The sequence below is a fragment of the Lissotriton helveticus genome, chromosome 9, assembly GCF_964261635.1.
Source record: "Lissotriton helveticus chromosome 9, aLisHel1.1, whole genome shotgun sequence".
NCBI classification, from domain to species: domain Eukaryota; kingdom Metazoa; phylum Chordata; class Amphibia; order Caudata; family Salamandridae; genus Lissotriton; species Lissotriton helveticus.
The window spans coordinates 1,244,692,224-1,244,705,618 of NC_136070.1; the positions used below are offsets into that span (position 1 = coordinate 1,244,692,224).

Consider the following 13,395-nt stretch of genomic DNA (forward strand, 5'->3'; position numbering starts at 1 on the left):
CTCAAGCTGTCTCTGCTGTGTGAGAGCATGTTGACCCACCCACCCTGCTTCATTCCATGGCCCCAACCATCCACCCTGCATCATTCCAGGGCCTCGGGCTGTCTCTGCTATGTGATAGCATGGTGCCAGCCAATCACCCTGCATCCTGCCAGGGGCTCGAGCTGTCTCTGCTATGTGATAGCATGGTGCCAGCCAATCACCCTGCATCCTGCCAGGGGCTCGAGCTGTCTCTGCTATGTGATAGCATGGTGCCAACCAATCACCCTTCATCATTCCAGGGGCTCAAGCTGTCTCTGCTATGTGATAGCATGGTGCCAGCCAATCACCCTGCATCCTGCCAGGGGCTCGAGCTGTCTCTGCTATGTGATAGCATGGTGCCAGCCAATCACCCTTCATCATTCCAGGGGCTCAAGCTGTCTCTGCTGTGAGAGCATTTTGCCAACCACCCACCCTGCATCATTCAGGGGCTCTAGCTATCTCTGCTGTGATAGCATGGTGCCAACCACCCACCCTGCATCATTCCAGGGGCTCAAGCTGTCTCTGCTGTGTGAGAGCATGTTGGCCCACCCACCCTGCTTCATTCCATGGCCCCAACCATCCACCCTGCATCATTCCATGGCCCAACCACCCTGCATCATTCCATGTGCTCAAGCTTTCTCTGCTTGTGAATGGGTCCAGAACACCCACCCTGCATCACTTCCTGTGCTCAAACTGCCTCTAAGGGAGTGCTTGGGCCCCAATAACCGCCTTTTATCACTCGCTTCCAGCTAATAATATGTTCTCTGGGTGTCTGTGCTAGGTGCGTGCAAGGCTCCCAGTCATCAGTTCTTCTAGAAGGCTTTGCCTCTTATCCTTGTGGAAAGTAACCCTGGGCGTAGTTCGCGAAGTAGTGCTATGCGTAGCTACGCAAAGTGCACTTCACGAGCTACGCTTAGCGCTACGCTAACTGCGTAGTGCGGTGTTCGCGCTGATTGCACAGTGCCGGATGCTTGTCCCACCTGTGCAATCATTGAAAACAGCATCTTGCACAGTGCGAGCTGTCATTTTCTGCCGCTTGAGTAGATTTTTACTCGAGCGGCAGCTTTCTCAATGCGGACTGGTAGTTTCTCATTGCGAGTGCTCACGAGCATACGCGACCACTCGCAATGAGAAACCTGACCTCCCCACATTGAGAATCTCGGCGGGAGGTTTATTTTCCACACTCGCGATCACCAACTTGATGTTGCTGATTGCGAATGAGGAAAAAGTCTCGCCGGGATGTCATTTTGCTTGCTCGCGGTCGCCAACTTAACGTTGAGGACCGCGAGTAAGCAAAAATTGACCACTGTGCTACGCTACGCGTGTTCGCACTGTGCTACGTGCAATTCGCATAGTGCGAAGTAGCACAAACTTCACAAACTGCGCGAGCGTAGAGTAGTTGTCTGCCCAGGTTTAGTGGAAAGTGACGACCTGACATGCTGACAGACTGACTGGTGGCTTGTCTACTCCTGGAGTAGCCATTTGCACTCGAAATCCCCTGCCTCGTAGCTAGTGTAACCTCTGCTTGGCCACCAAACTTCTGCACTTCATCAGGTGCCCCTGCCTGCACCCTCACTCTCCCATCCGAGCCCCCCGTGTGGAGCACTTTTGTACCCCACTTCTTCACATCTCTCTGTTGCTTTGCACCTCGCTGGGATGTAATGCAAACACTTGCAGCCACTGCGGGGACTTGCTGCGCCCCCTCGCCAGGCAGCAGGTGCTTTACCTGTTCAAGGCAGGGAGCACAGCACACATGTCCTGCAGACATGGCATGGGGAGTAGGCCAAAGAGTAAGCTGTGCTCAGGAACAGGGACCCATTATGTTGATGTTTTTAGGTCGAACCTGGACAGCACACGTGCTGCTCTGTGAGGCATGCTGTATTCAGGTATGGAATTGAAGCTCCGCCCATTTCCCACCCATCTTTTCAATTGGCTCCTGTTACTGTAGTTTCTAAATGGCTGCTTTTGATTCATGAATAGGCTTAGTAGTCCCTCCTTAGTACCGCCTTGTCTACATTTGTAACCTCCCATGAGGACTGGACTTTTCACTTGTATTGTTGCAAGGTCTGTTTTATTCACAGTATGTGAGCACTATTTTCTCTAATTTAATGATTTTATCCTATTGCAGGCACGAAGTGTTTTACTGCAAGGCTGCCGGCCTTTCCTCTGGGCGCCGCACTACAGTTTTAGCACGTCGCCCGCTCTAAAAATGTTATTACCAATAGGGCCATCTTGACAAACATTTTCTTTTATGTTAAAGTGCCCCATACTGCGCTTTCACTTTATTGCAAGCCGCGCACCTTTCTTTAGTTAAGCTGCATTTAAAGAAAGGTGCTTGGCTGCCATTAAAGTGAAAGCACGGCATGGGGCACTTTTACAAAAGAAATGTGTTTGTCAAGTTGGCCGTATTGGTAATAAAAATGTAAATGTACTGTCAGCAGTGCCGCTCGGAGCCAGCTGATGGAAACGGGAAAAATAAAATAATAAAGGTTTTGTTATCATTTTATTTTTCCCTCTAGAACCAGCCAAGTCTGGGTGGGGCTTGGCTGTTGTCACAGTCAGCAAGGGATGAGTAGTGCACACTGTAAGTGTGCATGATCGTTTGACCAGCTGTCTAAGGCCGGCCAAACTGTCATGCGCACTTAGGTGTCTTGAACCCAGCTGTGTTGCACAGCTGGGTTGGAGAAACAGCACAGACTCCCAGACACTGTCTGAGCAGCAAACCAAGCTGCTCCGGCCAATCCTGGCAGGGCTCTCATGCTATTGAGAGCAGTGCCATGATTGGGTTGGGAGCCTGTGCTGGTGTCCTTGGGACTGCTGAGACACCATCAGGAGAGAAGAGGAGCACAGAGGCAGCCAGCGGCGTTGGAACAATATGTTTTTTTTAACCCCTTGCATGCTCGTGACGGAACCATTCCGTCACGAGCAACGGTGGTGCTGTGCTGGTGACGGAATGGTTCCGTCACGGCCCGGCCGCCACGCCTGCGCGTTGCTGATTTCGCGCCTGCGCTGAGCGTTCTATTAGGCAGGCGGGGCCGTGACGGAACCATTCCGTCACAAGCACAGCGCCACCACGGCTCGTGACGGAGTGGTTCCGTCACAAGCATGGCAGTGCCGCGCGGCCCCCCTCCCCCCTAGCGCCGTGGCGGAATTACCGCCGCAGCCAAGGGGTTAAACTACAATCATTTTCCTAATCCCCTACTTGAGATTTTCGGCAGCCGCCACTGGATGTCAGTCCAGGCACCCTCCACAGGTTACACAGTGGAGACAAATGCCAAAGTGAGTGGGTGTTGGTGGGTAGAATAAAGACAACAGCTTCCTACTCAGCTTCCGGTTGTACTGTGTATGTGTGTGATTGGTCTTGCAATAAAATATAGTGCTTGCCTTCTAGTAATATACATCCCTGGGGCCTTATATCTGCATGAGCAGACAGGGATTGTATCATCTTTGGACTGTTACTAGGAAAGTATTCCACTCTGGCAGGAACTTTCATGCTCTTTGAAAACAATGTTTTGAACCAGTGTGATAAAGAAGGAGGTGTATGTGTTTGTGTGTGTGCGTGTGCGCATGCGTGTGTGTTTGTGTCTGTGTGTGTGTTTGTGTGCATGTGGGGGGTCATCTTTCAAGAAATATGCATTCTAACTCAAGGATGGGTGGCTTACTTTGGGATCAGCACCATCCAATGATGTCATCACGATTGTTGTTCTCTATTAAAATGCAGCTGTGGCTGATAACAATATTAACGCTGGTTATTATTGTTGTTGTCATTATTATTACATGGTGATTACATGGTTACCAATACTACTAAGTTTTTATGGATTGCCAATGCGAAATATACAATTACTACTACACCTCTAGGTCTAATTTTAATAAAAAGAATAATTTTTGACAGTAATACTGATATATGGTAGTAATGTTCACCTTATTATTTCAGTTACTATTAGGATTAGTATCACATGTAGCACTAGAGTTCGTGTCCATGGGAGTAGTTCCAATGGCAGTAGTAGTGCCATTAGCACTGGTAGTGGTAGTAATGCTAGTAGTAGCTTTCCAGATTATGGAACGAATAGTATTAAAAGTACTAGTGATCGCAGTATGAATAACAGGAAGAACACGTGTAGTGATAACCTGCTTTAATGTAGCGGCGAATCCATCACTTCCGCTGTTTTCAGGTTCTTTTTTTTCTTCTTCCTCTTTTTTGTTCTTCTCATTGTTGCTGTTATTGTTACTATTATTAGTTGTAATGATGGTATTTTTAGTGGTACTTGTAATAGTAGCAGTAACACCATACTCGCCTAAGGACACATTTCCAGGAATTGGCCGTACAGTAAAGTTGTGAACCTCACAGCTGTATGTACATCACCCATGCAAATGCCATTTACATCAGTTGTATTTACATCAACCACGTATGTGCTATTTACACCACCTGCGTGTACATCAACCACGTATGTGCTATTTACACCACCTGCGTGTACATCAACCACGTATGTGCTATTTACACCACCTGCGTGTACATCAACCACGTAAGTGCTATTTACATCAGCTGCATGTACATCAGCCATGCAAACGCCATTTATGCCAGCTGCATGTATGGTCTCCATGGCCGCATCATTTTCACTTCACTATTTACTGTGCAAACTACGGTGATACACAAGTCCTCAATGTGCAAGCACACTGCCACCAGTTGCTCATCCTGACACTCACACACACTAAACCATGCCTCCCCCAAATATTCCACGGATCCAATGATGCACATTGAGTACCCAACAACATATGATCTTTGCAGCCACCCAGCGGAACAGGCCTTATTTATGTTACATGTCTTTAACCCGTTCCGTGCTCATGACGAGCTCAGCTCCTCATGAGCAACGGCGCTCCGGTGCTCATGAGGAGCTGAGCTCGTCATGACCGCGCCCGTTTGATGGAACGCTCGCATTCTGGGCTGATTCCGCTGCTGTGCTGAGCGTTCCATTGGAACGGGCGTGGTCATGACGAGCTCAGCTCATCATGAGCACCGGAGCGCCGTAGCTCATGACGAGCTCATGAGCACCGGGGTGCTGTGCGCACTCCCCCGCCCCCCAGCACAGCGGGGGGGAAACAGCCCTGCAGCGAAGGGGTTAAAGCACAATTCTGCTGTTTCCATAACCCCTTAGTGCAATTCAGTGCTACAGCGAGCTCGGTGAGGGGTTACTCCCTTGGACAGTGTCATGAGGGCCTGTGGGCATGGCCTTCCACCTCAACACAACACGCGTCTGTGAGTTCTTGCCTCTTGTCCTTTAGAGCTGCAGACCATCATAGTGCTTTACGAGTGTTAGTAAAAGTGCAAAGATCGCCCAGTGCTTTCTGTTTGTACTAACTGTATATGAATACTCCCAGAATATTCCCATTTTAGATGTCTATGTGACAATTCACAAAGGCATGTGAGAGTATCTAAAAGAGTACCACATACACATTCTTTTAGGTACTCTAAAGTGCCTCAATGAATAGGCCCATAATGGAGATTTGTATGTATGTACAGTGTGGTGATTTTATAGTATGACACTTGCTGCAAACAATTGATCATTGCCCAAGATGGATGTGTTACAATGGGCTGCACAGAAGAAAGAGGGTGTAGGGGGGATAGGATACAGCCTCACAGGCTGGGGGTTTTATTTGAGAATGCAATGGCACTGGCTAAGACTTACGCTTCAGTGAGAGTAGCAGCAGCAGGGCCGGCTCTAGGCTCATGGTGGCCCTGGGCAGGGAGCGTAGGTGGGGGCCCCCCGAAGAGGGGGTCCGGGCGGGGCGGAGCACGCAGGCCAGTAAAGAGGGGAGGGGGTCAGGGTGTTTAGAAGTGGAACAGAGCCGGAGGCCGCCAAATCCCTACCCGGGGCCACCACGCAAATATGTATCCATCCTCAGAGGATTAATATATTAAGGATATATATTGGTGTGGTGGCCCCTGGGATTTGGTGGCCCTGTGCAGGTGCACAGCTTGCACATGCCTAAAGCCGGCCCTGGCAGCAGGTCTGTGGAGGGGGTGGGAGGTGGCTTGGGAGGGATTGTTGGGTGTAGGATATCAAGAAGGGTAGTCTGACTTCCAAGCGCTTGCCCAGGGATGTGACTGAAGTGTCCAGCTTCTTGCAAACATTTTTTGGAATATTTCAAAGCTGTAGTTTTGCAGCAGCAGGACTCCTCCCTGAAGAAGGATTACATTTATGGGTGAATATTTCATCAGGTGATGGAAAGCACAAGTACGTCCTCTAAGTTGAGGACTGACTGTTCCCTGGCAGAATTTGTTCGGTCAGGGATAACTGTTGACAATTTGCCAAGATCCAAGATTTGCACCCAGTCTGGCAATGATCACATGTTATTGGATCAATAAGATAAGAAGCCCTTGGCTCCTGCTGCCCATGTTGACTTCACCCAACTGATGGGCCCAGTCACTCGTATTTGTGGTTCTTCCTCGTTTACGCCTAGACCCCCGCTGGCATTCTTTTGGTAAACCTGTAACGGGTTGGTAAGGCTGCAGTGGTCCTTAAGTTCTCACTCAACATTCCGATGTGGAAGGCGTCACTGTAGATTTGGAATTTGAGATGCCGACATACCTCTCAACTCACCGACATTTGGATCATGTCCCCTTCCCAGCAGGTCAGCCGTCCAGCCTTCAGTCCCTCATCATCATCATTGTCACCCACAGTGACGTCACTGAGAGGAGCTGACACAAACATCTTCACTTTCTTTGAAAACTCAATAGCTTCAGAGAGATGTGTTTTTGACTAAGTGACGTTGGCAAATGTACATCCTTCAGATTCATCAGAATCATTGCAGGACAATATTTTGTTCCATGCTAATTGGCTATGTTATATTTTCATCATACATCATGTGTTTGTGGTCATTTTTGTTTGCATTGGCTGTGTGCAGTTATTCCGAAAGACAGTAGGTGTGGTCGCTGTGCTGTGTTATTGATTTTATCTTAACCTCACTGGCAGGGTGCTAGGCGCTTTCTAGCGGGTGGATAATGTGTTTATATTTTTAGCATGTGATTATGCTGCCACTTTACATGTTTGTGTGTTTTTGTGACTGTGAAATAGTTTCACACATTCATCTGCTGCATTTGGGCAGGTGTGTTGCAGTATTGTGCATGTCTGTTTGTGATTCCTCACCCTGCTCGCACTGATAGTGAACAATAAATGTGCTGACACCGCATTAAGATGCTCTTGTTGCATTGGACTGGTGCAGAGGACAGAGCTCATTACCCTGCACCACACTGTGTATCAAATATGTGCTGGTTAACAACAGCTACAGGCTTCTGCATATTAATATGGAAAACTAGCGGGAAATGTGACTATTGGTATTTATTCCCCATTTATAGGTGGAAAAAGCCGAATCAGCGATATTACTGTCCATTCCGACCACATCTGGAGTAGGACAATGATACTTCTGTTCTAACTTCTCATTGGTTGGATGGGCTGCTGAGCCAGATGCGCTGAAAGAAAAGTTACAGTTACATCAATAGAGCAACCTATTGCATTCTATGGGCAAGGTCAGTATAGCGCCAACTTAAAATTCAGATCTGCCCAAGATAATGCACTGTCACTACGATAGCCAAACACATTATGATTTTGCATCAGCTTTGCATCACTTTGTGGAGCATCCTCAACACAAAATCCATTTTGGCATTTAATAAGCCATACCTTTCGTGGTCTAGTAAATAACAAACGAATGCAGCGCAGCGCAGCGCTATGCGGTTAGGCGTTCCCATATTCCAGCCATGCATTTTGATGCAAACCTAGATTTACAAAGGCTTGTAAACGTGGGTGCGTGCCAAGATGGTACGCCTATCCAACAGAGGCGTAACGAGGAGAAATATATTCTTTTTTTCTCGCTGCTTCCTCTTTCCATCTGTGCTATATCGTGCAGCACACGTGGAAAGCGGAATATGCCTCTAAGGCTTGTTTTTGTGCACAAACGTAATCCTGCATGTAACGTAGGCATCCTTGCTTTATGGTGCAAGAGTGCCTGTGTTAGCGCTAGACAGCCACAAGTGCACCAGCACTTACAGGGAGATGAACAGTGCCATATCCTGGTAAATATGGCACTGTTCAACTCTCTCCCATCCACACAGCGCAGCAACTTGCCTTTCTGTGCTGCGTTGCGTCGTGTTGCATGAACTATTAGTAAATATGCCCCATAATGCTTCAGGTGGCTGGTTTAGCCTCTTGGAGAAGGTTAAAACAGAGCTCTCCTCCATGCAGTAGTGGCCTTTCACCCCCTTCTCTGCAGAGATAAACTGAACTTTTACATCCATGCAGTTGTAACAATCACAATAACTCCTTCAGTACTACCAAGATCAACCAAGATGAAACTCATTTTAATTTCACAGCCACATACACAGATCACATATAAACTAAACATTCAACAAAGTGTCAGATCCAATCAATTCATGGCACTCCCTGTTTAGGAAAGATATTTGATGTTAAAATTATATATATATATATATATATATATATATTCCAAAGACAATGTTGCCCACAATGAGAGAGACCACAGGCAGCTTTCAAATTCATCCGCTTTATTAGGTGACAAGACGCTAGCCAGCAGCGCACAGGAATCTTCCTTCATTTACACAGGCCAGACGCGTTTCAGGAGAATAACACTCCCTTCCTCAGTGGCATTGCAGCTCCAAATAACGGATGATTTGCTCCACGCACTAAATATCACTGAGTCCCGCCCCACTGGGCGTAGCCACCCTCGTGGCATTATGGTTCTCGTAGTGCTGGTAAGTTCTACTGCATTGAGTGTCCGTAGTGGAGTGCTTTGAAATAAACCCCAGTGGGTTGAAGTTCGAACCTGCTCTGCTGCACGGCTTTCCGCTTTAGTCTGCCTCCGGGATATCTGCCTTCCAAACGAGTCAGCTCTACCTGGTACTCCGGCCTGCAAACGCAGGGGGTCTCTTCTCGCGGCCGGGCAAGCCGCTAAAATTCCAAAGACAATGTTGCCCACAATGAGAGAGACCACAGGCAGCTTTCAAATTCATCCGCTTTATTAGGTGACAAGACGCTAGCCAGCAGCGCACAGGAATCTTCCTTCATTTACACAGGCCAGACGCGTTTCAGGAGCGGAAAGCCGTGCAGCAGAGCAGGTTCGAACTTCAACCCACTGGGGTTTATTTCAAAGCACTCCACTACGGACACTCAATGCAGTAGAACTTACCAGCACTACGAGAACCATAATGCCACGAGGGTGGCTACGCCCAGTGGGGCGGGACTCAGTGATATTTAGTGCGTGGAGCAAATCATCCGTTATTTGGAGCTGCAATGCCACTGAGGAAGGGAGTGTTATTCTCCTGAAACGCGTCTGGCCTGTGTAAATGAAGGAAGATTCCTGTGCGCTGCTGGCTAGCGTCTTGTCACCTAATAAAGCGGATGAATTTGAAAGCTGCCTGTGGTCTCTCTCATTGTGGGCAACATTGTCTTTGAAATTCAGCGGCTTGCCCGGCCGCGAGAAGAGACCCCCTGCGTTTGCAGGCCGGAGTACCAGGTAGAGCTGACTCGTTTGGAAGGCAGATATCCCGGAGGCAGACTAAAGCGGAAAGCCGTGCAGCAGAGCAGGTTCGAACTTCAACCCACTGGGGTTTATTTCAAAGCACTCCACTACGGACACTCAATGCAGTAGAACTTACCAGCACTACGAGAACCATAATGCCACGAGGGTGGCTACGCCCAGTGAGGCGGGACTCAGTGATATTTAGTGCGTGGAGCAAATCATCCGTTATTTGGAGCTGCAATGCCACTGAGGAAGGGAGTGTTATTCTCCTGAAACGCGTCTGGCCTGTGTAAATGAAGGAAGATTCCTGTGCGCTGCTGGCTAGCGTCTTGTCACCTAATAAAGCGGATGAATTTGAAAGCTGCCTGTGGTCTCTCTCATTGTGGGCAACATTGTCTTTGGAATTTTAGCGGCTTGCCCGGCCGCGAGAAGAGACCCCCTGCGTTTGCAGGCCGGAGTACCAGGTAGAGCTGACTCGTTTGGAAGGCAGATATCCCGGAGGCAGACTAAAGCGGAAAGCCGTGCAGCAGAGCAGGTTCGAACTTCAACCCACTGGGGTTTATTTCAAAGCACTCCACTACGGACACTCAATGCAGTAGAACTTACCAGCACTACGAGAACCATAATGCCACGAGGGTGGCTACGCCCAGTGGGGCGGGACTCAGTGATATTTAGTGCGTGGAGCAAATCATCCGTTATTTGGAGCTGCAATGCCACTGAGGAAGGGAGTGTTATTCTCCTGAAACGCGTCTGGCCTGTGTAAATGAAGGAAGATTCCTGTGCGCTGCTGGCTAGCGTCTTGTCACCTAATAAAGCGGATGAATTTGAAAGCTGCCTGTGGTCTCTCTCATTGTGGGCAACATTGTCTTTGGAATTTTAGCGGCTTGCCCGGCCGCGAGAAGAGACCCCCTGCGTTTGCAGGCCGGAGTACCAGGTAGAGCTGACTCGTTTGGAAGGCAGATATCCCGGAGGCAGACTAAAGCGGAAAGCCGTGCAGCAGAGCAGGTTCGAACTTCAACCCACTGGGGTTTATTTCAAAGCACTCCACTACGGACACTCAATGCAGTAGAACTTACCAGCACTACGAGAACCATAATGCCACGAGGGTGGCTACGCCCAGTGGGGCGGGACTCAGTGATATTTAGTGCGTGGAGCAAATCATCCGTTATTTGGAGCTGCAATGCCACTGAGGAAGGGAGTGTTATTCTCCTGAAACGCGTCTGGCCTGTGTAAATGAAGGAAGATTCCTGTGCGCTGCTGGCTAGCGTCTTGTCACCTAATAAAGCGGATGAATTTGAAAGCTGCCTGTGGTCTCTCTCATTGTGGGCAACATTGTCTTTGGAATTTTAGCGGCTTGCCCGGCCGCGAGAAGAGACCCCCTGCGTTTGCAGGCCGGAGTACCAGGTAGAGCTGACTCGTTTGGAAGGCAGATATCCCGGAGGCAGACTAAAGCGGAAAGCCGTGCAGCAGAGCAGGTTCGAACTTCAACCCACTGGGGTTTATTTCAAAGCACTCCACTACGGACACTCAATGCAGTAGAACTTACCAGCACTACGAGAACCATAATGCCACGAGGGTGGCTACGCCCAGTGGGGCGGGACTCAGTGATATTTAGTGCGTGGAGCAAATCATCCGTTATTTGGAGCTGCAATGCCACTGAGGAAGGGAGTGTTATTCTCCTGAAACGCGTCTGGCCTGTGTAAATGAAGGAAGATTCCTGTGCGCTGCTGGCTAGCGTCTTGTCACCTAATAAAGCGGATGAATTTGAAAGCTGCCTGTGGTCTCTCTCATTGTGGGCAACATTGTCTTTGGAATTTTAGCGGCTTGCCCGGCCGCGAGAAGAGACCCCCTGCGTTTGCAGGCCGGAGTACCAGGTAGAGCTGACTCGTTTGGAAGGCAGATATCCCGGAGGCAGACTAAAGCGGAAAGCCGTGCAGCAGAGCAGGTTCGAACTTCAACCCACTGGGGTTTATTTCAAAGCACTCCACTACGGACACTCAATGCAGTAGAACTTACCAGCACTACGAGAACCATAATGCCACGAGGGTGGCTACGCCCAGTGGGGCGGGACTCAGTGATATTTAGTGCGTGGAGCAAATCATCCGTTATTTGGAGCTGCAATGCCACTGAGGAAGGGAGTGTTATTCTCCTGAAACGCGTCTGGCCTGTGTAAATGAAGGAAGATTCCTGTGCGCTGCTGGCTAGCGTCTTGTCACCTAATAAAGCGGATGAATTTGAAAGCTGCCTGTGGTCTCTCTCATTGTGGGCAACATTGTCTTTGGAATTTTAGCGGCTTGCCCGGCCGCGAGAAGAGACCCCCTGCGTTTGCAGGCCGGAGTACCAGGTAGAGCTGACTCGTTTGGAAGGCAGATATCCCGGAGGCAGACTAAAGCGGAAAGCCGTGCAGCAGAGCAGGTTCGAACTTCAACCCACTGGGGTTTATTTCAAAGCACTCCACTACGGACACTCAATGCAGTAGAACTTACCAGCACTACGAGAACCATAATGCCACGAGGGTGGCTACGCCCAGTGGGGCGGGACTCAGTGATATTTAGTGCGTGGAGCAAATCATCCGTTATTTGCAGCTGCAATGCCACTGAGGAAGGGAGTGTTATTCTCCTGAAACGCGTCTGGCCTGTGTAAATGAAGGAAGATTCCTGTGCGCTGCTGGCTAGCGTCTTGTCACCTAATAAAGCGGATGAATTTGAAAGCTGCCTGTGGTCTCTCTCATTGTGGGCAACATTGTCTTTGGAATATATATATATATATATATATATATATATATATATATATATATATAGCAACACAATCCGACTATGTAGTCGAAAAACGGCAAGCACGCTGGTATCCGTATTTTAAATATTTTAATGGAAACCCCCCTCACCCCAGACAGACGCGTTTCGCTATTCTAGCTTCGTCAGTGTCAGTTTGTGTGAATAATCAATCGCCATTTTAAACCCACCGATCATTGCTACATTCATTGACATAGATGATGGTAAATACTGTCAAAAGCGGTGGCCATCTTGAAACATATGTCTCTACATATATCATGTGTTTGTCATGGCGAAAAATAAAGTGCTTGGTGCATAATTAAAAACATTTCCACAACAAACAATTCATAATTTGTGTACATACTTTCATTAAAAAAATAAGTAAAAAAAGAAAAGAAATATATATATATATATATATATATATATATATATATATATATATATATATCTATATATATCAAGAGCACTAGTTGCTCGAAACGCGTCGCCTGAGAGGTTGAAATAAATCTCCCTTACTGCAGCTTTGGGTCCGTGTCTTCATTGCAGGAGTTTGCTGATTTGAAGATTTTGTTTGTATATATATATATATATATATATGTACTGCAACTATTTGTCATATAACATGACAGCACCTAGATATCCCAGCTAACTAAAACAGGAGATTTTTTTTTATAAATGTTTATGTCTTTGTACGCCTGGCGCAAAAAAAAGCCTATGGTTCAGGGAAACGTGAACTTGGGACTCGGGGGAACCTAAAAATAAAGGATACATTTTTATATTTAGAATATTAAGTACATCTCCTCTAACACTTTGTCATCTCATGTAAACAAGTTAAAAATGTACCTGTTAGTGTCAAGTTTGAGATCCTGCCCTACAGGAACTATCCTTAATTATTTTGGACTCTTGAAGATTAAATGTCATGATATATTTTGTCAGTGGCCCAAATATGCTTAATTTATTACCTCCGTACGTTGGTCTTGTTCAGCAGTCGCTCTGATGAGTTAACCTGTCATCGGTGAGGGGGCAAACCTTGCAACTTGGAACAATAGGGATTTATCCGAAGGGCATCCACAGGAAG

The 13,395-nt window shown here is 47.9% G+C and overlaps 1 protein-coding gene across 1 annotated transcript in view; it reads left to right on the top strand.

Annotated features, from left to right (window-relative positions):
* LOC144783463 (fibrinogen-like protein 1) overlaps positions 1-13,395 on the top strand; it is a 107,875-nt gene that overhangs the window by 9,264 nt on the left and 85,216 nt on the right. The window lies entirely within an intron of this gene.